A 25,872-nucleotide genomic window follows, 5' to 3' on the forward strand; every position below is an offset into this window, starting at 1 on the left:
ACTTGGGCACAAAGAGGCTAGGGCTACTTGTTCAGAGTCACACAGCTAGTGTGCAGCAGAGCCAGAAGTCAAGCCAAGGGAGTCCCTCTTAACCCTGGGCCATGACACATCATCACCCTAGGTGTGCAGTGAGGGGACTGGGGCCCAGGAAGGGGAAGGGACTCACACCTGACGCCACACAACCAGGGTTCAGCCCCAGGCAGGCTCTTTCTCCACAGAGACAGAGCCAGTTTGGGCCCCTCCTCCCTTCTCCTGGTGACAGTTTTGCCCATGGACATCCTGTGGGCAAAGGGGAGGCTGAGTTTGTGGTTTGTGGGTGTGTTTCAGGGAGCGCAGCTTGATGGGGTCAGTTTTCGTGTGCAGACGAGCTAGGTGGAAGCTCGCTGGATGACTGGCCTAGGCCTCCAGATGAGGGAAAGGGGAAGAGAGGACGAGAGACGAGTCCTGGCACTGGTATTCCTGGCAGAGACCCCAACCCCCAGGAGGGGCATGTAGGGGTGAGGTAGGTGCTGCTGGTTCCCCCGGCTGGTGAGCAAGGGTTGGGTCTGGAAAGGTCTCCAGGAGCGGACGGGAGCTGTTAAAGATTCAGACCCAGCCCAGAGCGGTGGCTCATGCCTGTAATCCCAGCACTTTGGGAGGCCAAGGCGGGCAGATCACCTGAGGTCAGGAGTTTACACCAGCCTGGCCAACATGGAGAAACCCCATCTCTACTAAAAATACAAAACTTAGCCAGGTGTGGTAGCACATGCCTGTAATTCCAGCTACTAGGGAGGCTGAGGCAGGAGAAATGCTTGAACCCAGGAGGCGGTGAAGTGAGGTTGCGCCACTGCACTCCAGCCTAGACGACAGGGTGAGACTCTGTCTCACAAAAAAAAAAAAAAAAAAAGATTCAGACCCAGCCTCAGCCATCTGTGTTGCACGAACTGTTCTCCTAGGGCAGGCTTAAAGGGGCCCATGCTGGGGACACCCAGGTTGGCAGGCAGCTTCGAGGGCACTTCTGGAGAGACCTCCCTGACTGCAGGCCAGCTCTGGGGTGCTGCAGAACTCACTTCCGTCTCTCCTATGGTGGTGCTGTAGGCAGCCACATTTGGCACCATGTGACCCCAAGACACCACAACATAGGTCAGTACAGAACAAATAGCTGGTAGCAGGAAGCAAGGAGCTCAACAGGTGGATTCACCTCTAAGGACTTCAGCCTGGACATCCCAGAAGAGGCAGCAGCTGATGGTGTCTGCTGGAGATTTGAGGATGCAGGGACGCCTGGAGATCTTGGGGGCCACATAGAGCCTTGGGGAGTCTTGAGAATTTAGAGTGCCTAAGAGACCTTAGGATGGCCTAAAGGGCCTGGGGGGCCCATGGGGATCTTTGACGGGCCTGGGAAGGCCCTGAAGGGGTCTCTGAAGGATCTTTTGGGTCTTGGGGGCCTGGGGAGCCTTGGGGAATCTCCAGACGCCTAAAGGACCTTGTGAAGTCTTTGGGACTTTAAGGGGACTGGGGATGTAGGAGACCCGAGGGATCTGGGGCTTTAGGTGGGACTTGGAAAGCAAGGGGGGCTGGGGAGGGCCATGGCAGGTGGAGCAGCACCCCCAGAGGGCCCGTGTCAGGCTGCGGCCCTGGCCTGGGGACTGTGCTTCAGCTCTGGGGGCCCCTGGTCATTCCCTCCATGTGATGGGGGATCCCAAGACTGTCGCAGTGTCCCTGTGAGGGTGAACTGACCCCAAAGGGGCAGGCTTTGCCCCCTGCTCTCAGGCCTGCATGCCTCACACTCCACTCCCACGCAAACTCACCCGAAAGTACCTGAGGCTGTGGGGTCTACCAAAGGCTTTCTGGGGAGGTGGAGGAAGGAGCCCCATTGTGAGACATTCCCATGTCCCCAGAGCTCTTCTCACGCTGACAGCCACTCTCTTCACTGGTTTGTATTAAGTGCCCACAAGGGTGCCCAGCACACAGCAGGTGTGAGCTGTCATCATCACTGCTGTCATTGTCACCGCTGTCACTGTCTTTCGTCCTCTGTCCCAGGCGGCCTCCCAAGATTCCTCTTCTTGCCTCCAGTGACCTGGGGCCCTTCATGTCAGAACAGATGCGTCCTGCGATGCTCCTCACATGAAACAGGAACACCCTGTAAATGAAAACAGGCAATCTTCCCCCATGGGGTTTATTAGTTGTTGTTGTTGTTTTTGTTTTTTTTTGATACGGGGTCTCGCTCTCTCACCCAGGCTGGAGTGCAGTGGCGCGATCTTGGCTCACTGCAACCTCCACCTCCCAGGTTCAAGTGATCCTGCCTCAGCCTCCTGAGTAGCTGGAATTACGGATTACAGGTGACCGCCACCACAACCGGCTAATTTTTTGTACTTTTAGTAGACATGGGGTTTCACTATGATGGCTAGGCTGGTCTTGAACTCCTGACCTCAGGTGATCCGCCCACCTCAGCCTCCCAAAGTGCTGGGATTACAGGTGTGAGTCACTGCACCCAGCCCACTGTGGGGTTTAGAAGCAGCTCAGCACAGCAAGGGGTGGGTGCCACCCAAGAAGGTGACGCAGAGAACAAAAGTCCACAGAGGACAAACGCAGGAGGGTGTGGAAATCAGGGACCCACCTGTGGGGCCAAGGCCGTGAGCAGCCACAAGAGGGCCCCAGTGAGCCCAATGCAGGGTAGGTGGGAGGTTAATGCACAGCTAAGTTAGGCTAAGAGGGATGTGGCAGGGTCCCCCTGGGGCAGCAGGTGGGGGCTCAGCTTACCCTGGCTCCTGGCTGCACAGTGCATAGTGGCCATCTCCTCTACCTGAGGAGGAGGAAAGGCAGCCTGCGGCCAGCAGGTGTGCCAGGATCCTCCGACCCGGGCTGGGGCCCGGAAGGCGAACACAGGGCAGCCGAACCCATTGCAGAGCAAGGCCTGAGGGCTGCATCGGGAAGCAGGTGGTCACCGGCTGGCTCTGAACAGGCCTCCACACATCCCCTGGGTCACCAAGCCCTTCCCAGGCCTCCCACCCTCCGCTGCAGGCCACATCCACAGCCTGGGCCCTTCTGTGCTGAGGGCTGTGCCCCTGGAACTGCCTGGGCCCTGGAGCAGCGTTTCTGGGACTTTGGCCCAGGGGAGCTGACTGTTGTTCATGGCTACCCCTCACACCACACTCCTTCTCCAGGCTGCACGGGGCAAGAGAAGGAAGATGCAGGAGGGCTGGGCTGGCCTTGCTAGTCATCAGGGTCGCTCATCTCTGGGGATCTGGCTGGAGCTACGGGCTGAGAAAGGACAAGCGGGTAGCAGGGGCCAGGGCTGGGTTTCTGGTGGGCCAGGCCCCGTTCTAGGGAGGTCTGTGCTCACTGTATCCCTTGGGACACAAGCTCAGAGGGAGGGCCTCAGTCATTCTGGCCTGTCAGGCTGCCTGCCTCAGCCCCGGCCTGCCCAAGACAAGGCATCCAGAGACACTGGCCTGTGGCAGTCATGCCCATAGCTTTGCTGTGTGCCCATCTTTGTTGCCCTTCCTTTTGGAGGGATACCCTGCACTTAAACAAATGAACCCAGTAAAGAGTCACTGCCCCCACCCACCAGCCCCTGACTCAGGCCAGAGAAGTGAAAACCATCTGATCTCAGAGAAGCCTGGGGACACAGCAGGGCCCCAGGGGACTGGAGATCAGCCCAGAGGAAGCAGCCTGGAGGCCAGTTATCTGGATGATCCTGAGTCGAGAGTGGGGCATGCCCTTGGTGCCTTTCCTTCCAACAGGGGAAACTAAACGGAGTGAGTGATGTCGATCCAGGACCCACTGTGCAGGTGCCAATGACAGAGGCCTGCAGAGGTGACCACAGGTCCTGCCCAGGACAGTCCTGAAGAAGAATGGTGGGGCTGGTATCAGTATTAATTTGCTGCATTGCTAGAGAGGAATACCGGAGGCTGGGTAATTTATAAAGAAAAGATGGTGGCTGGGCATGATGGTTCACGCCTGTAATCCTACCACTTTGGGAAGCCGAGGTTGGCAGATCACCTGAGGTCAGGAGTTCGAGACCAGCTTGACCAGCATGGAGAAACCGTCTTTACTAAAAAAACAAAATTAGCTGGGCGTGGTGGCAGGTGCCTATAGTCCCAGCTACTTGGGAGGCTGAGGCAGGAGAATCGCTTGAACCGGGGAGGCAGAGATGTGGTGAGCTGAGATCGTGACTTCCATTGCACTCCAGCCTGGGCAACAAGAGCAAGACTCCATCTTGAAAAAAAAAAAAAAAAGAAAAAATGGCAGTTTCTCCAAAAACTAAATATAGAACCAACATATATGATGATCTAGCAGTTCTACTTCTGGGAATCTATCCAGAAGTGTTGAAAGCAGAGTGTCAGCATATTTGTACCTCCATGTTAATACCAATAGTGTTCACAATGGTGGGAAAGTAGAAGCAACTAAGTAACCAGCAATGGATGAATGGAGAAACAAAACATAGTATAGATATACAATGGCATGTTATTCAGCCTCACAAAGGACAAAAATTCTGACACATGCAACAACATAAAATACATATTATGCTATGTTAAACCAGTCACAAAAAGACACATACTGTATAATCCACTTACATGAGGTGCCTAAAGTTAAGAGACGGAAAGAAGGGTGATTGGCAGGAGCTGAGGGTGGGAAGGAAATGAACAAGTTGTATAATGAGCTGAGTTTGTTTTGCAAGATGAAAAGAGTTCTGGAGACAGTGCACAATGATATTAATATGCTTAACACTACTGAATGCTGCGCTTAAACATTGCTAAGATGATAAATTTCATTTTATGAGTATTTTAACACATTAATAATTTTTTAAAAATTTCAAAAATATCCCCAATGATTCTTATAAAAATTCCTTTGAGAACTCATATGAATAAAGTTCTTTCCTCTAAATTTGCTCTATTGTATCAAATTATGTTTAATAAGTTATAAGACAATATTTTGACTAGTAAATATATATTGTAAAATACTTCTCACATCACTTTACAATTGTTGGTCTATTTAAGGTGCTTTATGTAAATCTTCTCACATGATTATTTGGAAATTTGTATTACAAACAAAAATAATTCTAATTTATTTATTGTTTATATAAAGCATTGATATGCAGCTAGTGAATACTTCACTAATTTACTTTTAATTTAAAACACTATTTCTTCTCAGAATACATTTTCTGTAAAGACGGATTATTTTACTTCTCACATAACTGCATGTCTAGTTCTTCTAACAGGGCAAGAAGTGTCGCTTTTGCGCAAGTAACAGGCTCCAAATGATCAGTTCATCCCATAGGAATTTTTATAAGAGGGTAAGGTTAATGAATGCTAGAAAATGCATCCAGCACTTAGATTGATCAATCATATACTGCAAGAATAAACAGTTTTCATCTTGTTTTGCTTATTTGCTTTGAAATGTAATCATATAAGTTAATCCTTGTGGAAAGCATGATTTAAACTATTTAACACTGTTTTAATTTCAGAAATTATATTGAAATATTAATCCTGTAAAAATATTCACTCACTCATTTATTTTTTTCTCCTCTGAACAGCACCTGTGTTAGATGACCTGATGCTATTCGGAGGAGAAAAAATAAATGTTTGAGTATATACGCATACATTTTTAAACATGGCGAATGTGAGATGCAATATTTCTCATAGATTAAAACAAAACAAAAACTGAGAATCAGTAATATTCCTGTTTCAAAATATAATGTATTTTGCCAGATTACCATACTTACGCTGTTACCAAATCATCATTTTTGTACTCACAATATCAATACATCTCAAAATACTAAAGTAGGCATCATCACAATTTCTGACCTACTCAAAACCTAATGGCCTGGCCATGGGCTGATACAGTAAGCCTTCCATGACTCACATTTCTTTGATGTAAAATAAACAAATCGGACTGGATAATGGCACTGATCATTTATTCCACATTTTACAGAGCAGTTTTTAGAATAAAAAGCCTAAGTCCTTGTTGATTCTGAAGTAAGTTACATTTGACAAGTGATTTAAACTTCCATGAGACTTGATTCATAAACCCTAAAAAGGGAGTCAGGAGATAATGACATAATAAACATATATGGAACGTAATTTATTTTTAGTAAGTTCTCTCACTTTAGTCCTCATAGAAACCTTAAAACAGAACTATTGTTAGCCCAAAATTGAATCTAAGATTTGACCAATTTGTTAACTTATCAAAAGTCATAATAATCAACTAACCTTCTTTCTTGACCCAAAGTAATTTTTTTTTGACATTTCCACATATAAATTTATTTTTTCCCAACTGTAATTTTGGATTTATGTACAAGTACACAGATACTACCTTATTTTTCGTGCTTACCTTGAAGGGCAGAAAACAAAATCATGTTTTATAAATGTGGCATAAAATTTCACATCTTCTCATGGTGTCATGTCAATAACCCACTACATTAAACCAACTGTAACAAGGTAGTGCATGCTTCAAACATCCAATTAAGAATAAATCTGAGCCAACACCTTGATGACATGGGAATGTGCTGATATCGTGTTAAACTGATGTGGCAGCAATCCAAGGGACTAAGCACATGATTATCCAAATTAAAAAATAAAAAGGACAAAAGGTGTGGATTTGCTGGGCTACATCACAGAATATTTGTCTGGTGAAACCATAATACAGACTTGAGTGTAGGGGATTTTTAATAGATAACAAGTAATTCTTCACAGTGATTTGAGAAAGTGTGAGAACACATGAGAAAAGCTTGGTAATTTAAGATTTACTTTTGTAAAACCATGTGGACAAAGATTAAATGTTACGCTTGCATTTTGAACATTATAAATATAAAACATACAATATTAAAAATACTGATCTCCCTGCCTGACCTGGGTTTAGATATTGAATATTTCCCATTTTATAGAAAAAAACTTTCAAAGTTTTGTCAATACTTAAGTATATACTATTATTCCTCACCAAAATCTTCATGAAATTTAAAAGGCTGCTATTAAAAGTAGTTTTTTTTTTTCCCCTCAAATATGCTAAAACATGTGAGTTTGGATTAGCCTTCAGATTTTCAAGGCACGAAAGATACACAAATAGAGTACCCAAGAATATGTTTTAACACATTTAGGATAAGTTTGTTTCCAGCTGTGACAGGAATACCTTTGAGTTTCAGGTACTGAAGAAAAATACCCTAAGTAAACATAAAGGGTGTTCTGGGTCATGTTACAATCTAAGAAGTATCAATCAATTTTTAAGCCAAATTCTTACATTCATTTGAGAAACACTTGCATTTTGTAATTGCCAAACAATGCATTTATAAATAGAAGATACAACAACATTTAGAAATAAAGAATTTCACACTATAATTCCAAATACCAAAATAAAAGAGAAATTTGCAAATTAAAGTATTATCCATGTTGCTCAGAAACATGCCTTACTTTTACCCTGAAATTCACTGTAACTGCTTGACATATAATTTAATACTTAAAAATAATACAGCTAAGTTAATAGTATTTGCAGAATGTTACTTTTCTGGGTAGACATGTTTCACTCAACAGTTTTCAATTAACGCTGAGCATTCATTTAATAATTTTAATCATAATTTGATTCCATGATTAATGGATTAATAATTTATTCACTAATTTAGATGCCATACAAAATACTGAAAGGAATAATCTGATAGTTGCTCGTTGTACAATCCTATCCATTAGTAATACTAAGCCGAGAATTTGATCGCTATCCCACTCTGTCGAATTACATGTTTCCATGTGTGTGATTTTGGTCAACAACAAAAAATCGATACACAATGTCATGGTTTTTCCTTTTCCTTTTTTTTTTTTTTTAACAAGCAGCTCAATATAGAGAACATGGGGAGAAAAGTATAAAATGGCACTGAACACCAATGCCAATACTTATCCCATTATGGTTATAACAAAGAATATTATTAGTATTTGTGTAATTTGCTTTTCTTTAGAACATAAATCAATGCCATTAACTTGAGGTGTATACAAAATACACACACCACCTTAACCAAAATGCTTTTCATAAGTAACACTACATTTTAAAATATTGAAAACTGAGTATCTGTGCTGATTTGTATTTTGACTTAACGGAACAAGAAGAAAACAACATTCAACTAGGGAGGGTTATACTGATAATAAAGTTCTTAAAATTCAAAATGTCTTCCTCTCCCTTTGTACTTACCACAGGCTACACAATGCCCAGAGAGGATTCATTATGAGAAAAATATCACAGCTTTAATAACTTACTTTGGAAAAACTAATGAGAAAGCACATTGGAAGGTGAGAATTCATCTTTTTTTTTTTGACTTTGAAAAAATCTGATTTTTTCTGTATCAAAAAGAAGTATTTCATGTTAAATTTAGACTGTTTAGCTTTCCACTATTCTCAAGACACTTTCCAGATATTAGGAGTACTCAGAACTGTATAAAAGTGAACAACCAATACCATGTTTTAAAGAAAAAAGTTTAAATGTTAAGACTAATGGTCTTGGGGACATTACTAAATGTATGTCTAAGAAACCCTTCTCAAAGGTCAAAATATTGGCAATTTAAAAAATTTAAAATTTTCAATTATTGGAAATCAGAATTTTTTTTTTTTCCTGTGGGATTCATACTTGACAACAATTCCAGTTAAACCTAATACTCCACCCAAATACCAAATTCAAATGCATTATTTCACCTTGGAATAGCAACATTATAAAATGGAATTTATAAATTATATATACATAACACACAGTTTTAACTGTCATGTTTATAGGCAGAATTATGAAATCAAAAACAAATTCTACATTCAAGAGACAAATGACAAATGTTCTTTCATTATTTTAAGAGTCCATTCTATTCTTTGTTGTCTTCTACTCCCACATTGTTAAATTATGACCAAAGGCCAAGTCAATCCCATTTCCCTGAACCCAACTGCCAGTAGGTACCGACCCTACATACGCGTCCTTTAACAAGCCCTGTTCTCAAAAGGCTGGGGGTATTTATATAAGAACTTATTCCAAACTGACTCTAAAATCCACATTCCCAAGATCTACTATGGGCTGTTCATGTGTTCTGAGCCATCTCCAACATGCAGGCAAACTTATGTGTTCATATTGAGGTAAAACAGACAAAAAAACAATTATTAACAAAAGCTACACAATTAAAACTAACCTTTTGCTGCTTATTTAAGCTAATTATGTATTCTTACAAAACAGAGACCCTCAGGTCGATAATTTCTTTGATTTTAGTCACCCCCAAGTTAAGCCTCTTCTTTCAAAGTCATTATTAGTTTATAAACATTTTTTTAAATGAAAAAAATATTTTTTTCTGGAACCTGTATTTTGTAATTAGTGTGATGCAATTTCTTTTTATTTTTCAAACTTAGAAATAACTCATGTATGGGTACTATTTGATTTTTTTTTCAGATACCAGGAAATACCGACAGGATTCATAAATAGTCTTTTCTGACACTGGCAGGAAAGTCTGCTAACATTTACAAAATACCAAAGACTCCTCTTTCAAACTTCAAAGATGGCTGAGAATTAACAGTTATGATTAGTTTTTCAGTACAAATTAAAAATTTAAATCTTGATTTTTTTTGGCCAACATTTTAAATTTCACTCTACTTCCAGGTTTCAAATCAAAACAAAAAAACTAAAGAAAATTACTCAACTAGCAACAAGTCCCCTATTCCAATGTTATTTTTAAACCACCAATTATAACCTACTGCCAGTAACTACTTGTAAGTATCTGCTTCTTTTGTTAAGCACTGGTCAGTTATATAAAAGAATAATTTGCAAGGATGATGTTAATGCTTCTGGAATAAACAGAAGCATTAACAAAACACCAGATCTTAAGCACTTTTAAATCTGTAATTTGAATTGCCAAAAGGATTTTTAAGTGTTACTTTTCCATTAATAGATTGTAGGGAGTCTAGTCTCAACTAACATGGTTGATTTTAAAATATAAATAAATCCCTAAGCCACACAGTAATGGAATACTACACTTGTGCTTTTTGTATCATATGGAAACAGCTCCAGGCAGAGCACAAGAAAATCTGCCAAATCAAAGTACTGTAAATAAAGTTCCTCTATGTACTCCAGTGAGAAAAACTCAAAAATAAAAATCAGAAGACCATACACTGTTACCCACCCCCAACAAAAATCACCCCAAAACACTTTAGCTTTGAACTTAAAATTTCCCTAAGATGTTCACAGGAGAAGCTTTAAGGTAATTAGTCACAGCAGTACAGTTGAAAGCGCCACACTACAGAGGAAATGCTCCAAAGGGTTCAGCAGCTGCCCACCCATCCCGAACCACCCCCATCCCAGTAATATGTAAAAGCTCCTGTTAAAAGTGTTTTCTTATGCTAATAAATGCATACTACGTAGTGTGCTAAAGATTACAACTAGCAGCATTAGAGAGGTAAAGTGAAAATAGGAAGCCTACAGGAATGATCTAAATGCCTACTTAAAAGAAACAATGACAGGATCCTTAGCTCTCTTGTCTATGTAGGGAAGCAGTTGAATGAAACTCAGATTTTCCCACATTAACAAAAATTTAACAAAGCTTCCCCAAGACACCAGAATAAAACTTGACCTTTCCCGTCTAAAAGGCACAGAGAGGCCTCCACCATGTCCTGGAGTTGCATGAGTTCAAAGATTGGCAATAAAGGAAAAAAGAAAGCATTACGGGTATCATGGGAACAAGCTTTGGAGTTTTTCGAACAGTCACAGCAAGTTTCTCCAGCACACGGGCACCCTTTTCTTGGTACTCGTCGGGTCATCCAAAAGTTGTCTTTGTCTTTCATGGTATCTGCTAGAAATGCACCACCCAGGAGTACCATGTGCTTTCTGCTGGGTGGGTCTTCAATGCGGATCTTAAATTTAGAAAGTTTTTCCACATCACCCTTTAAAACTCATTCTAAGTAAAGCTGTTTTAAGTTCTCGTTCCAACCGTGAAGGCAGGCCAGGATACATAGCAGACCCTCCAGAAAGCACAATGTATTTGTAGGATTCAGATCTGGTATCAGTGTCAGCTGCCTGAATTGTGCTAAAAAGCAATTCAGCAACACCAGCTCCTTCAACATTGATCAAGTGAGGCTGAAATAAAACTTCTGGTGCTTCAAATCTCTCTCTCCCAATTTTGACGATATGACCTTCTGGGACTGTAAGATTCAATTAATACTGTGGTTTCTAAGGCCAGTTTCTGCTCTTGCTCAATATTATATCCAACGTAACAGCTTTTCTCTAATCATGTGAACCGTTTCAAAATCAGCAGGGTGGCTGAAGGCGTATCCTCGCAATAGGAGCAACTTGCTTCTATTTATATCCCTCCCAGCAATATCCAGTCTCCTGGTAAGATGAGGGAGAGAAAAGCCTTCATATACTGGGCAAATGTGAGTCACATCATCTCCAGAGTCTACGGCTACATCAGTCAGTAAACCTTGAGCGTAGTCAGAACCGTCTGGATGGCTACATACACACTGGAAAACTGCTAAATTTCAAACATTACCTCTACAGTCTTCTGTTTTGGTTGGGTCCATAGCAGGTTCTGTGAGTAACATTTTACAATTTCTGGTATCTGTATTAAGTTTCTCTGGTCCAAACGTGTAGTCCCACAGGTGTTTCATGTCATCCCAATTTCGTACTATGCCATTTCCCAAGGAGCAGTTAACTTCTAACATTGATCTTAATTGGCTTGCCTCATCATCAACCATAAGATCCTTGTTCAGGGCCGGGGACGGTGGCTCAAGCCTGTAATCCCAGCACTTTGGGAGGCCGAGACAGGCGGATTACGAGGTCAGGAGATCGAGACCATCCTGGCTAACACAATGAAACCCCATCTCTACTAAAAAATACAAAAAAAATAGCACGGCGAGGTGGCAGGTGCCTGTAGTCCCAGCTACTCGGGAGGCTGAGGCAGAAGAATGGCGTAAACCCAGGAGGCGGAGCTTGCAGTGAGCTGAGATCTGGCCACTGCACTCCAGCCTGGGCGACCGAGCGAGACTCCGTCTTAAAAAAAAAAAAAAAAAAAAAAAAAATCCTTGTTCAATGTTTCCCACTTTGGTGGTTGATCTGGTAACAGTTCTTCCAACCAAAGCTGGGAAGATGTATTCGGGAAAGTTAGGGCCTGCATATCCACACTTCACAAACCCGGTGCTGTCATGGCACACCACCACCTTCCTGTCCTGGCTGTCCATCCTCCGCCAGGAGGAGAGCTGCTACCGCCCGGCCGTTTTCTCTTCTTTCTCCACCCTCTCCATCTTTCGTTTCAAATAAGTGGTCTTAATTTGTCCTCCTATAGGAAAAGTTTAAATCACTTTATTATAAATATATCTAAACCATTAATTTTTACAGCTTTCAGGTAAAGTCCAGCACTTCATTCATACAAAGTCTATGAGAAGAGGTCAGCAGAGATCATCTAATCTTAAGTCAAGACATCATCCATTCAAGTCTTCGGCACAATCCCTCGCCAGTTAGAGCACAGCATGCCTGGATATGCCACTGGTGATCTTTAACAGAAGGTAGCTTCAAAAACTGGGCGATTTCTGCTACAATCATGCATTCTTTCACATCTTGTTTATCAGCTAAACTCAGCAATCAAGCTTTTCTTAGGTCCTCAAGCGCTAGCATTTTAGAGTTCTTCTCTAGTTACAGAAATCCTCTCTCTGTCTGTACTTCCCACACTATTACAAACGCTATGTTAGTATAGTAGGTGTTCCAGGAAGAACGAAGAGATTCTTGGCCACCAATATCCCACGTTAGGAAACGTGTATTATTAATCATTATCTCTTCTACATAAATTCCTCTTGTAGGAGATGGATGTACAACTTCATTCATAGAAAACTGGTAAAAAAAAAAAAAAAAAATGGTAGTTTTCCCTGCATTATCCAGCCCAACAATGAAAACTTTGTGCTCCTGGTGATTGAACAGTCTCCATGCTCTGGTGAAGAAAATTCTCATTCTCGGGCAGTGGATCCCCGCTCCAGACACCCGGGCTGCCTGGCCTCCCCTGGCTCAGGCTGACTGGGGAAGAGAGAGACGCACTGGAGCCTCTGCCTCTGCTGCTGCTCCGGCGCCAGCCGCGGGCCCGCTTCTAGAGAGCCGGAGGCAGGCCGAAGCCCAGGCCCCCCTGCCACGGGCAAGGCCCCGTAGCTGTGGACGCAGCACTCGCCTGGCTCGCGGACATTGCCTCCACGTTGTCTGCGACGAGCCTCGCGGGCCAGCGCCCTCCCCCAGCTCCTCTCGGGCGGCTGCACCAAAGTAATTCTTTTTCCAACACACAAGGTCCCTTGCTTACCTAACAGGACCAAATGAAGTGAAAGCATGTTAAAACTGTAATCTACTATTCAAACATTACAAATGTAACTCACGCACATAAAGTTGAATCCATACCACTCTACATGCAACGATGCAATACTTTCAACGTACAATTTTCTATGTCGTGTCCTATATTAAAAAACTATCAAGATTTATCTTTTCTTTCATCAATGAATTTGGCCTATTAAAATAACACAATAAACATAAGAGACCATGTGACAGCTTCCCAACATCTATAAAGTTTGTATAAGATTAAATCTCACAAGAAAGAAAATAAGTAAAATAGAAGAAATGATGATTTAAAAATCAAAACACAGATCATACAAGGGCTTGTGTAAGACTTACGAATGCATCAACAAAGAATTGTACTTTGAGAATTTTCAACTGTTAACATGATATGCTTTGGAAACAGCATAATACTGTTAGAAATATGACAGTGAATAAAATGATCGAGTAATATAAATGAAAAATGGCCTCAAATTGGTGGTAGTAAGTAACCAATGTGGAAAACTGGATGGAGAATTAACTGCAATTATCTGTATTAAAATAACTTCCAGATTTCTTAAATAACTCAAAGTAGAACTACCATTCGATCCAGCAATGACACTACTGAGGATCTACCCAGAGGAAAACAGGTCATTACATGGAAAAGACAGATGCATATGCATGTTTATAGCAGCACAACTCACAATTGCAAAAATATGAAACCCATCAACCATGCCCATCAACTAAATGCCTATCAATTAAAAATGCCCATCAACCAATGAGTACATGAAAAAAATATGGTATATATACACCGTGGAATACTACTCAGCCATAAAATGGAATGAAATAATAGCCTTTGCAGCAATTTGCTGGCGGCAGCCGGAGGCCATAATTTTAAGTGAAGTAAACTCAGGAGTGGAAAACCAAGTATCATATGTTCTCACTTGTAAGTGGAAGCTAAGCTGTGAGAATGCAAAGGCTTAGAATGATATAATGGACTTTGAGGACCCGGAGGGAAGGGTGGGAGGGGGTGAGGAATAAAAGAGTACATATTGTGAGTGCTGTGTACACCACTCAGGAACGGGTGCACTAAAATCTGAGCAATCACCACTACAGAACTTACTCATGTAACCAAAAACCACCTGTATCCCAGAACTATTGAAAAATAAAAGACTCCTCGATGCAGTAGGAAGGTATGCAACATAAAAGAGTAATTGACCACATGTAGCTGAAAAAATAAAAAATGATTTTTCAATGCAAAATGAATGCATTTTGAACTTTTTAATACTTAAAAATAATACAGCTAAGTTAATAGTATTTGCAGAATGTTACTTTTCTGGGTAGACATGTTTCACTCAACAGTTGGCATTAGTTTGTCATGACAGATATGAGTGTGATTCTATTCACACTGCATTGCTAGGGTGAAACGGACACAGACATTGTACAGTTTGGGTGAATGTGATATTTTTCTCGCCTAATTCAAACAGATCTTGGACAAGGAAAGATACTCTTGTATAAAACCGAATTTGTTTCCACACATATTCCATTTTCTCGTAGTAAAGGAGAAGTAGAGTTCACAAAATGTAATATAAACTATATAATAAACGTGACACGGTAAATTTGGAATTACAGTAATCAGAAATTTCAAATTGAAAAAGCAATGAGATGATTTTATGGCCTGTATATATAGACAAGAACTAATGAAATTTATAGTATCTAATTGTAGTGTGAAGTGTGGGAAAACTGGTACTGGTACTATTACATAAAATTAATGAAAATATGATTTTTGCCGGGCACAGTGGCTCACACCTGTAATCCCAGCACTTTGGGAGGCCGAGGCAGGTGGATCACCCTGAGGTCAGTAGTTCGACACCAGCCTGGCCAACATGGTGAAACCCTGTCTCTACTAAAAATATAAAAATTAGCCAGGCGTGGTGGCACATACCTGTAATCCCAGCTACTTGGGAAGCTGAGGCAGGAGAATCGCTTGAGCCTGGGAGGTGGAGGTTGCAGTGAGCCAAGATTGCACCACTGCACTTCAGCCTGGGTGACAGAGTGAGACTCCATCTCAAAAAAAAAAAAAAAAAAAAAAAAAAAGGTCATATTTTAACATGCTCATTGATTTTGGATCAGCAATTCCAAATCTCAGAAGCTGTCAGAAGTATGCTTAATTGCCCGTAGTGATATATGCTCAGAAGCACTCATTATAACATTATTTATGGTGGGTGAAGATTAGAAAAACCCAGGCTATCTCTTGGTAGTGGTGAATGCTTTAAAATACAAACCAACAAAAAATAACACTTCCCAAGGGAACATTCTTACAGTGACTATGACCTAAAACTTGTAACATTCATCACTTCTAAAATATGTTGAGCATGTTTAATACATAGCTGCATTGTGAACTCATTAAGTATTTGTATAATTGTAAATAGAAAACGTATGAAAATAAAAGGAAAGGTTACAATATAAACAAACATAACTCACATTTAATTCACTGTTCTGGCCGGGCGCGGTGGCTCAAGCCTGTAATCCCAGCACTTTGGGAGGCCGAGACGGGCGGATCACGAGGTCAGGAGATCGAGACCATCCTGGCTAACACGGTGAAACCCCGTCTCTACTAAAAATACAAAAAACTAGCCGGGCAAGGTGGCGGCGCCTGTAGTCCCAGCTACTCGGGAGGCTGAGGCAGGAGAATGGCATGAACCCGGGAGGCGGAGCTTGCAGTGAGCCGAGATTGCGCCACTGCACTCTAGCCTGGGCGACAGAGCAAGACTCCGTCTCAAAAACAAAAAACCAAAAAAACCCCCAAGACATTAGACACAAGTAAACGGAAAAATATCCCACGTCCATACACTAGAAGAATATTGTTAAAATATCTCTATCAATACTCAATGTGATCTACAGAATCAATGCAATTCACGTTAAATTACGAAGACTTTGTTCATAGAAAAAAAAACTATCGTAAAATTCACATGGTAATGCAAAACACCTCAGATACAAAAATAGTCTTGAATAAAAAGAAAAGCTGGAGGCATCACACCACCTGATTTCAAAATATGCTACAAGATATACTATAAATCCATAATAACTGCAAATCTATAGTATAATATCAAAACAGCATGGCACTGTCAAAAAAAGGGGCAGGGGAGAGACAGAGACAAAAGACATAAATCAAACAGAATAAAGAACTCAGAAATAAATTCACGCATTTACAGTCAACTCATTTTTAACCTACGTAATAACAACACACCTTCCGGAAGGGCAATCTCTCCAATAAACTGTGCCAGGAAACACCCAACACCCACATGTAGAATAAATCTAGACAGTTATCATATACAAAAATCAACTCAAAATAAAGATTTAAATGTAGGACCTGAAACTATATGACACTACCAGAGAAGAAAACATAGGATAAATGCTTAATGGAATTGGTGAGGACAAGGAATTTTCAAACAGACATCAAAAATGCAAGCAACAAAAGCAAAAATAGACAAATGTAATTACATTAAACTTAAAAGCTTCTGCAAAGCAGAGGAAGCAGTACAATGCAGAAACAATCCAGATAATAAAAGAAGGTACTTGCAAACTATGCAACAGGCAAGCAGTTAATAAAATATAGAAACACAACTTAAAAGCAAAAATACAAATAACGTAATTTAAAAATCAGAAAAAGATCTACCAAAAACCTGTGTCCCCCCCCTACTTCCCCAACTACTTTTCCCAACTGCCTTCGGGCCCCTCCCTCTTGCCACCCTTTTTTCTTTCTCCATCTACCCCCAAACTTTTTCCCCACCACTTTTCCGCAAAGCCCTCTCTACTCCCCCGCTCACCACGCTTTTCCCCACCATCTTTCCCCCTCTCCCTGGCCACCCTCTTTCACCCCATGTGCTATCATTCCCGTTTTGCTCCTCTATCTACCCCAAAACATTTTTCCCCGCGTTTCCCAAAGCCTTCTCCCCACACCACTCTTGCTTCTCACCACCCTCTTTTCACCCCTCCATCTACCCAAAAACTTATTTTCCCACCATCTTTTCCCCACCCTGTTTGCAACGCCTTCTCCTGCTTGCCATCCTTTTTCCATTTGGCACTCACCACCCTCTTTACCCCTTCCATCTACCCCAAAACTATTTTTTCCCCTCCTACCACTTCAGCTGCTGCTGCCATCTCCGTGGCCGCCACCAACCGCAACGAGGAGAGGTGCGATGTCACAGGCCCCAGCCTCCAACGTTAGGCACGTAGCTCTCCCATCTCCTCGACCTCTACCCGGACAGGAGCAGCTCCCGCTGCCGGCTGCCCTCCTACCACTCTTCCGGGGCTGTGGTCTCAGTCGCCACCACCTACCACAGCGAGGCAAGGAAAGAGCCACAGAGCTGCCGGCTGCGGGCTCCCACCTCCAGCGTGTAGTAGGTGGCTTCCTAAGCCAGACAGTAACAGCTACATCCCACAGACACAAAAAATCCTGGAACGGCCCGACTACACACTGCAGCATGCTTTATATACTGAGGTCAGGCACTGGGGGAGGGGGTGGCGGTTCCTGGACTACATGTTCTGATTGGATGAGAGAAAACCTCTAGGCCTACTCTGATTGGACTTTATTTTCATGCTCTGATTGGTTGTTTTAATACTTGCTCTCATCCAATCAGAACATCACAATAAAGTCCAATCAGAGTAGGCCTACAGGTTTTCTCTCATCCAATCAGAACTTGTAGTCCAGGAACCCACATTGCCTAACCTCAGTATATAAGGCATGCTGAGGCAGGCAGTCAGGTCAGTCCAGGATTTTCCGCATGTACCTACTGAGTTTAGGAAGCCACTTATTACACCCTGGAGGCTGGAGGCCGGAGCCAGCAGCACTGTGGCTCTGCTCTTGCCTCACCTCGCTGTAGTAGGTGGAGGTGACTGAGACCGCAGCCCCGCGGGAGCGCTAGGGGGCCGCCGGCAGCAGGAGCTGCTCCTGTCTGGCTAGAGGAGGAGGAGATGGGAGAGCTGAGTGCCCCACGTTGGAGGCTGGGGCCTGTGACAGCGCACCTCTCCTCCCTGTGGTTGGTGGCGGCCACGGAGACGGCAGCACAGCTGAAGTGGTAGGAGGAGAGAAAATAGTTTTGGGGTAGATGGAGGGGTAAAGAGGGTGGTGAGTGCTAAAGAGAAAAAAGAGATGGCAAGCAGGAGAAGGCGTTGCAAACAGGGTGGGGATAAGATGGTGGGAAAATAAGTATTTGGGTATGATGGAGTGGGGGAAAAGAAGGTGGTGAGGAGCAGGAGTGGGGAGAAGGCTTTGGGAAAAGACAGGGGGAAATGTTTGGGGGTAGACAGAGGAGCAAAAGAGGGTGATGAGAGTGCGAGAGGGGAAAGAGGGTGGGGAAAAGGATGATGAGTGGGAGTAGAGAAGGGCTTTGTGAAAAGGTGCTGGGGGAGAAGTGGTGGGGAAAAAGTTTTAGGGTAGATGGTGAAAGAAAAAAAAGAGTGGTCACAAGGAGGGGAAGGCAGTCGGGAAAAGAAGGTGGGGGAAATAATGGTGGGGGACAAAAGTTTTGGGTAGATCTTTTTCTGATTTTTAAATTAGATTATTTGTATTTTTGCTTTTGAGTAGTCTTGTTTTCTGTATTTTGTGTATTAACCGCTTGCCTGATGTATAGTTTGCTAATACTTTCTTCCACTCTCTGGATTGTTTCTTCGTTCTGCTGATTGCTGCTTCTGCTTTGCAGAAGCTTTTAAGCTTAATGTAATTACATTTGTCTATTTTTGCTTTTGTTGCTTGCACTTTTGATGTCTATTTGAAAATTCCTTGTCCTAGCCAATTTCATTAAGTATTTATCCTATGTTTTCTTCTCTAGTAGTTTCATAGTTTCAAGTCCTACATTTAAATCTTTATTTTGAGTTGATTTTTGTATATGATAAGATAACGGTCTAGATTTAATCTTCTACATGTGGGTGTTGGGTGTTTCCTAGCATAGTTTATTGAAGAGATTGTCCTTCCGGAAGGTGTGTTCTTGATGCCTAGATTAAAAATGAGGTGACTGTAAATGCGTGAATTTATTTCTGAGTTCTCTATTCTGTTTGATTTATTTATGTCTGTCTGTCATTTGTCTATTTCTGTCTCTCCCCTACCCCTTTTTTTTGACAGTGCCATGCTGTTTTAATATTATACTATAGATTCGCAGTTACTATGGATTTATAGTATATTTTGAAATCAGGTAGTGTGATGCCTCCAGCTTTTCTTTCTATTCAAGATTTTTGAATAAAAAGTTGTTTCTCTTAGTGTTGTATAAATATAGCTCCACTGCCTCCTGTTTGCATTGCTTCTTTTTTTTTTTTTTTTTTTTTTTTTTTTTTTTTTTGAGAGATGGTCTCACTCTGTCGCCCAGGCTGGGGTGCAGTGGCACGATCTCAGCTCACTGCAAGCACCGCCTCCCGGGTTCACGCCATTCTCCTGCTTCAGCCTCATTAGTAGCTGGGACTACAGGCGCCTGCCACCACGCCCGGCTAATTTTTCGTATTTTTAGTAGAGACGGTTTCACTGTGTTCACCTGGACGGTCTCGATCTCCTGACCTCGTGATCCACCCACCTGGGCCTCCCAAAGTGCTGGGATTACAGGCATGAGCCACGGCGCCCGGCCGCATTGCTTCTAATACGAAATCTGCTTTTATCATTATGCTGTTCACCTGAATCTAACACGTCTTTTCTCTCTGGCTAATTTTAAGAGTATTTCATCATCACAGATTTTTTTTTTCCCCAATTTGAATACGGTGAGTGTTGTTTTATGTGTGTTTTTTTCTGTGTGTGTGTGTGTGTCTGTTTGGGATTTGTTCAGCTTCTTGGATAGTGGGTTTGTATTTTTAACCAAACTTGGAACACTCGGGTCACTATTTAAATTGTTTTTCTGCCCTCCCTCTCACCACACCAATCTTATCTCCTTTTATGCCTCTAATTATACCATTATGCCAATTTGATAATGTCCAAAAACTCACACATACTCCGTTTACTTTTCTCATCTTTCCTTTTTATGGTGATTTTTTCGGGGATAGCTTCCATTGCTGCATCATTAATTTCACTCATCTATTTGTTCATAGCACCTACTCTGTAATCAAGCTCATTCAGTCTATTTTTTATCAGGGACATTTTAGGCATCATTTCTTAAAGTTTAACTTGGGTCTTTATGTCTTGTATCTCTGCTTAACCTGGTAAATCCATCCTCTACCCTCATAATCAAGTAGAATATAGTTACAAGAATTGCTGTTGTGCTCCTGCCTGCAAAGTTTATCATCTGTCAGATTTCAAGGCCACTTTGGATTGATTAATTTTTTTTTTGTTTCTTATAGCATATGTATTTTTTGTTTATTTCTTTGCAGAAAATGTTGATGGGATGCCGACTGTGTACATTTGTCCTTGTTGGATTCAGAATATATTTTGCATTTCTTTCTCTATTTTTTTGGATCCAGTAAAAAATATTTGAAAACTGTTTGAATTTACCTTGCTTTTACACTGTCTTAGTAGAGAACCAAGCAGTCTTATGTGACATTTTCCCCAGTACTGAGGCAAAGCTCTTCTGATGAGTCAACTTCATGTCCCTTACCTGGGGCCTTTTCTCTTTCTTTGACTATAGTGTGTGTGTCTCTGTGTGTCCTCTGAAGAGTGTTCCCTCAAGTGTCTTGGGGTGTTTTTTTCTCTTTCAGAGGGAGTTTCTTCACACACAAGTGCAAATCAGTGCATGAGTATTTGCAGACTTCAGAGTTCTCTCTCTCTATAATTCTCTCTTCTTCAATACTCTTACCTCTAGACTGTTTTGGTTTGTTAGTTTTTGAGTTCCCTGGAATCCTACTCTGAGAGGGAGAATTCCGTGCAGTAGGGGTTCATGATATACTCCCAGGAAAGATGTGTGGGAGGAATGACAGAGAATGTGTGACAATTGAGTGCTAAGTTAGAAGGCACTTCAAGGACATCCTAAGTTAAGACATGATTTTGGGATCGAGGCATCAGGCAGTCATTGCCATTGAACTGTATTCTGAAGGGGGCACTTTCTTGTATGAAGGCATTCTTTGAACTCAATGGCATTTTCCGGTGGGGAAACAGCTGTAGAATCCAGGGCCTCCCTGCAGCCTTGGGTGGATGGAGGGTGGGTAAGCCCTGAAAAGGAGATCTAAGGGATTCTCAGTGCTCACTGTGAAAGGCTTCCCTGTTCAGAACATCAGGATGCCATGAAGCTGGGGCTTGAGGGTCTCAGTGAAACATGGGCAGTTCAGAAAAATAATCAGGGCATTTGGGCCACAGAGTAGAGGCACTGACTTAGGTTCAGTCACCACATATGAGGAAATCCAGGGACCATGACCACTCAATAGCTGTCTCTTCCTGTCCTTCCCCTCAGGTCATCTTGAGTCAAGACACTCCCATTCCAGACACCACCAGGACAACCTGGTCCTGCCAGCCCCAAGTCCTCTCCTGACCCACCCTCTGCAGAACCTGCCTGAAGGGCTGGAGAAAAGGGTAGCCTGGAGGGCTCAGATCCAGGTGAACTGGGACAGACCTGCTCACGGCTGTGTCCACAATCCTGCTGGGGCTGGAGTAAGAGGGCGACACAGACAGAAAAAGGGTAGTTGTCTCATTTCCTCATCTGCCTGTGTCACTGTGGGCTGAGTAACACTGCTCTCTGGTGATTGTCAGTAACATTCGGCCTTGTCTTCAGTCTGAATCCTGGAGATGGTCAGAGTGGCCGTGTTCCCTGATTTGGAGGCAGAGAATCGGTCTGGGATTCTAAGGGCTGGTTGTTGTTACCACAGATGATCAGCACAGGGCTTCTGGTACCGAGGCTTCTGCTCATACCAGTTTGCATAATAGGTTCCTATGCCATCTCCCTGGCAGGTGATTCTGGCCATCTGTCCCAAGGCCACACACACTGCAGGCTCCTGAGTCAGCTGAGAGGAAACCACAGAGCCTGCAAGAGAGGACAGGAGAGGTGTCTGAGGATGACAATCTTATTCCCAGAGCCCCACACTCTGCTTCACTCCCTGTGCTGAGCTGAAGCTCAGGGCTAGGCTGATCCCTGGTTCCATAGGGCTCCCCAGAGGTCTGCCTCTGAGCCCACAGCTTGGGAGGGACCCCCAGGTCTCTCTTATTGTAGGAAGAGGAGTCTCTTCATGCAAATTTACTTCCGTTGTCATTGCGTCTTTGTTAGGTGGCTCTGGTGAGTAGTGGATGCAAATCTGTTCTCCATTCCCTAAAATATTTGCCCCAGTTCTTGTCTGAGCCCTGAGCCTGAGGGCCTTCTCTGGGTAATTTCTCAAGATCAGAAGGGCCAGGTGGGTTTCAGAATTTTACCCAATAATAGGAGTTTCAAAGGAAGCAACAGTTAGACCCTGTGCACTTGAGAACCACAGGGGAACTTGGACTCATTAGGGTCCCCAGACCAAGGTTCACGGTGCCCCCTGGTGCCCATAGAATGAATGCAATTTTCTATAAATAACTAAATCACAGTGACTATGTATGAACCCTTAATATATGCCAGATGCCTTGGTGATTGTTTTACAAACATTACCCCAAGAAGACTTTCATAACATGGAATAGGATGATGCCAAGCCCTGTGCTCAAGGCCCAGTGTTTATTAGGAAATCAGTATTGGGAGGTTAAATGTTTTCCCAAGTGTCTCCCAAACAGTACTGTGTGGAGTCCAGATTCCATCCAGGAGATGCACATCAGAGCCTAACTTCCAACCCCTCCCTGCCCTGCCTCCTGCACCCTGCTCCATCTCCTCCTCCTCCCACATCCAAGGTCTTTGGGGTCCGTTTTGTTTTCATTTGCTAGTGCTTCCTTAATGAGATACCAAAGACCTGCTGGCCTAAAGAGTAGACACATCTTTTCTCACAGTTTGGAAGCTGGGGAGTCAAGATAAAGGTGTTGGTGGGTTTGGTTTTCCCTGAGGCCTCTCTCCTTGGCTTGCAGGTCACTACCTCCTTGCTGTGTCCTCACGTGATCTTCCTGCTGCATGCTCATCTCTGTTGTCTTATTTCGGTGTGTGCAAATTCCTTTTCTTAGGAGGAAACAAGCCAGATTTGATAAGAAGCTACTCTCATGACCTCAGTTTCACTCCTCTTTTTAAAGATCCTGTCTCCAAACTCAGTCACACACTGTGTGTTAGAGTTTCATTGTACAAATTTTGGGGACACAATTTAGTCAATAATCCCCTACCCTATAGACTCTAAAAATTCGTGCCTTCCTCACTTGTAAAAGACATTCACCCCATCCCAACAGCCCAAGTCCTTCACTAACTCGGCATCAGCTCTAAGACCCAACTCTCATTTGTATAAAATGTAAATCAAGTGTGAGTGATTCTCCAGGTGTAATTCATCCTGAGAATTTAAAGGATAACAGCTTTGGGGAGTTTCTCCTCTCTGTTGCTATCATCTGGGTGTCTAGAAAATAAAATGCCTACTTTATTTGCCAAGATTGAAAGAAAAGCGTGAGTCAGCATCAGCAACATTTGCAAGTTCAATGTGGGGGAAGTCCCGTCTGTGCATTCTTAAAATAATTTAATAATCCAAATGCCCATGAAATTAAATTTAATAATCAGTAGGTATGGAATATCTCTGTCAGTGTTTAGAAAAGAGCTATAGTTGATACAGAAAACAAAACAAAATATACCAAAAGTTGAATTGTTTTCAGAGTAGAATACATCCAAGTTAACGATGATGAATCATAAACAAATGGTTTAGTCCAAAGAAAATTAATCACTTTTATGCATATGAAACTACTAATTCCAATTTTAGCATTAAGCATCAATATATATATTTTTAATTTTTATTTATTTTTTTATCTACTTATTTTTTATTCTTTAAGTTCTAGGGTACGTGTGTACAACGTGCAGGTTTGTTACATGTGTATACATGTGCCATGTTGGTGTGCTGCACCCATTAACTCATCATTTACATTAGGTATTTCTCTTAATGCTATCCCTCCCCTCTCCCCACTAGCCCCATGACAGGCCCTGGTGTGTGATGTTCCCTGCCCCATGTCCAAGTCTTCTCATTCCCACCTCTAAGTGAGAACATGCAGTGTTTGGTTTTCTGTCCTTGGGATAGTTTGCTCAGAATGGTGGTTTCCAGCTTCATCCATGTCCCTACAAAGGACACGAGCTCATCCTTTTTTATGGCTGCATAGTATTCCATGGTGTATATGTGCCACATATTCTTAATCCAGTCTATCATTGATGGACATTTGGGTTGATTCCAAGACTTTGCTATCGTGAATAGTGCCGCAATAAACATACATGTGCATGTGTCTTTATAGTACATGATTTATAATCCTTTGGGTATATACCCAGTAATGGGATGGCTGGGTCAAATGGTATTTCTAGTTCTAGATCCTTGAGGAATTGCCACACTGTCTTCCACAATGGTGGAACTAGTTTATGCTCACACCAACAGTGTAAAAGTGTTCCTGTTTCTCCACATCCTCTCCAGCACCTGTTGTTTCCTGACTTTTTAATGATCACCATTCTAACTGGTGTGAGATGGTATCTCGTTGTGGTTTTGATTTGCATTTCTCTGATGACCAGTGACGATGAGCATTTTTTCATGTGTCTGTTGGCTGCATAAATGTCTGCTTTTGAGAAGAGTCTGTTCATATCCTTCACCCACTTTTGGATGGGGTTAATTTTTTCTTGTAAATTTGTTGAAGTTCTTTGTAGATTCTGGATATTATCCCTTTATCTGATGAGTAGATTGCAAAAATTTTCTCCCATTCTGTCAGTTGCCTGTTCACTCTGATGGTAGTTTCTTTTGCTGTGCAGAAGCTCTTTAGTTTAATTAGATCCCATTTGTCTATTTTGGCTTTTGTTGCCATTACTTTTGGTGTTTTAGTCATGAAGTCCTTGCTTATGCCTATGTCCTGAATGGTATTACCTAGGTTTTCTTCTAGGGTTTCCATGGTTTTCAGTCTAACAAGTCAGAAGACAGGTGATTTCTGCATCAATATTTTTATGTACAAATAGGAAACTTCTCAATGGTTACAAAAAAGTGCAATTGTCTTCTACTTAATGTTAGAATTCCTTTGTGGGGTCACATTGTTCTTGACGGTGGAAAAAAAAGAATGTTCCATGAGAGGTTTCCTCATACCTAAGAAAAGGGAAAAAAAGACGTCTACAGAAAATAATAATTTAAATTATAAACACTTTTCCTGGAAACTTGCTTTGGGGTCTTTATATCTTAAAATCTCAAATTCTTTATTTCCTTGTCACATTCTGAATTTTACAGCCTTCATGCTTTATATAAGTGTCCAATACATTTAAAACTTAAACTTCATTTACTTATCTGTTATAATCCCCAGAACTTTAATGATCTTGCATGTTTTGGTTTCAGATACAAGGCTCATCTTAGGACTTTTTTCTCTGAGCCTACGCTGGATTATTCATGACTTGGTATAAGCTGCCTTGCCCATTTGCCCCTCCTTCTTACTCTGTTTTGCCTCCTAGGGGGAGTCTATTCCTCATATACTAAAGCTCTCCCAAAACTCAAAGCAAATGGATAGAAATAAAAGTAATGAGATTGTGACACAGGGCTGCCTTGGGCAGACCTAAGATCCAATCAAATAGATGACACACATATGTTCATATATGTATACAT

General features: G+C 42.3%; 2 protein-coding genes, 2 long non-coding RNA genes, 2 pseudogenes and 2 gene segments (V, D, J or C); 2 read left to right on the top strand and 6 right to left on the bottom strand.

Annotated features, from left to right (window-relative positions):
* Positions 1-25,872, bottom strand: part of LOC104671035 — a 724,295-nt gene that overhangs the window by 109,442 nt on the left and 588,981 nt on the right.
* Positions 1-25,872, bottom strand: part of LOC104672491 (immunoglobulin lambda-1 light chain-like) — a 605,026-nt gene that overhangs the window by 92,996 nt on the left and 486,158 nt on the right. The gene's annotated exons all lie outside the window — the stretch shown is intronic.
* LOC104674970 (immunoglobulin lambda-1 light chain-like) overlaps positions 1-25,872 on the bottom strand; it is a 651,096-nt gene that overhangs the window by 87,634 nt on the left and 537,590 nt on the right. The window lies entirely within an intron of this gene.
* LOC104674967 overlaps positions 1-25,872 on the bottom strand; it is a 611,567-nt gene that overhangs the window by 82,031 nt on the left and 503,664 nt on the right.
* LOC115892676 lies at positions 378-12,418 on the top strand. The gene is made up of 3 exons (XR_004052555.1): positions 378-502; positions 8,157-8,249; positions 12,313-12,418. It is a non-coding gene; the product is annotated as an uncharacterized LOC115892676 (long non-coding RNA).
* LOC115892664 lies at positions 7,424-11,788 on the bottom strand (annotated as a pseudogene).
* Positions 12,002-17,501, bottom strand: LOC115892668 (annotated as a pseudogene).
* The window catches only part of LOC115892673, a 78,190-nt gene continuing 70,360 nt past the window's right edge, over positions 18,043-25,872 (top strand). The window contains exons 1-2 of one of the 2 annotated variants that reach the window (XR_004052550.1): positions 18,043-18,341; positions 21,624-21,848. This is a non-coding gene — a long non-coding RNA (uncharacterized LOC115892673). The remainder of the gene's footprint in view (positions 18,342-21,623; positions 21,849-25,872) is intronic. The other variant, XR_004052551.1, reaches the window with a different exon arrangement.

Source organism: Rhinopithecus roxellana, chromosome 13, assembly GCF_007565055.1.
Source record: "Rhinopithecus roxellana isolate Shanxi Qingling chromosome 13, ASM756505v1, whole genome shotgun sequence".
NCBI classification, from domain to species: domain Eukaryota; kingdom Metazoa; phylum Chordata; class Mammalia; order Primates; family Cercopithecidae; genus Rhinopithecus; species Rhinopithecus roxellana.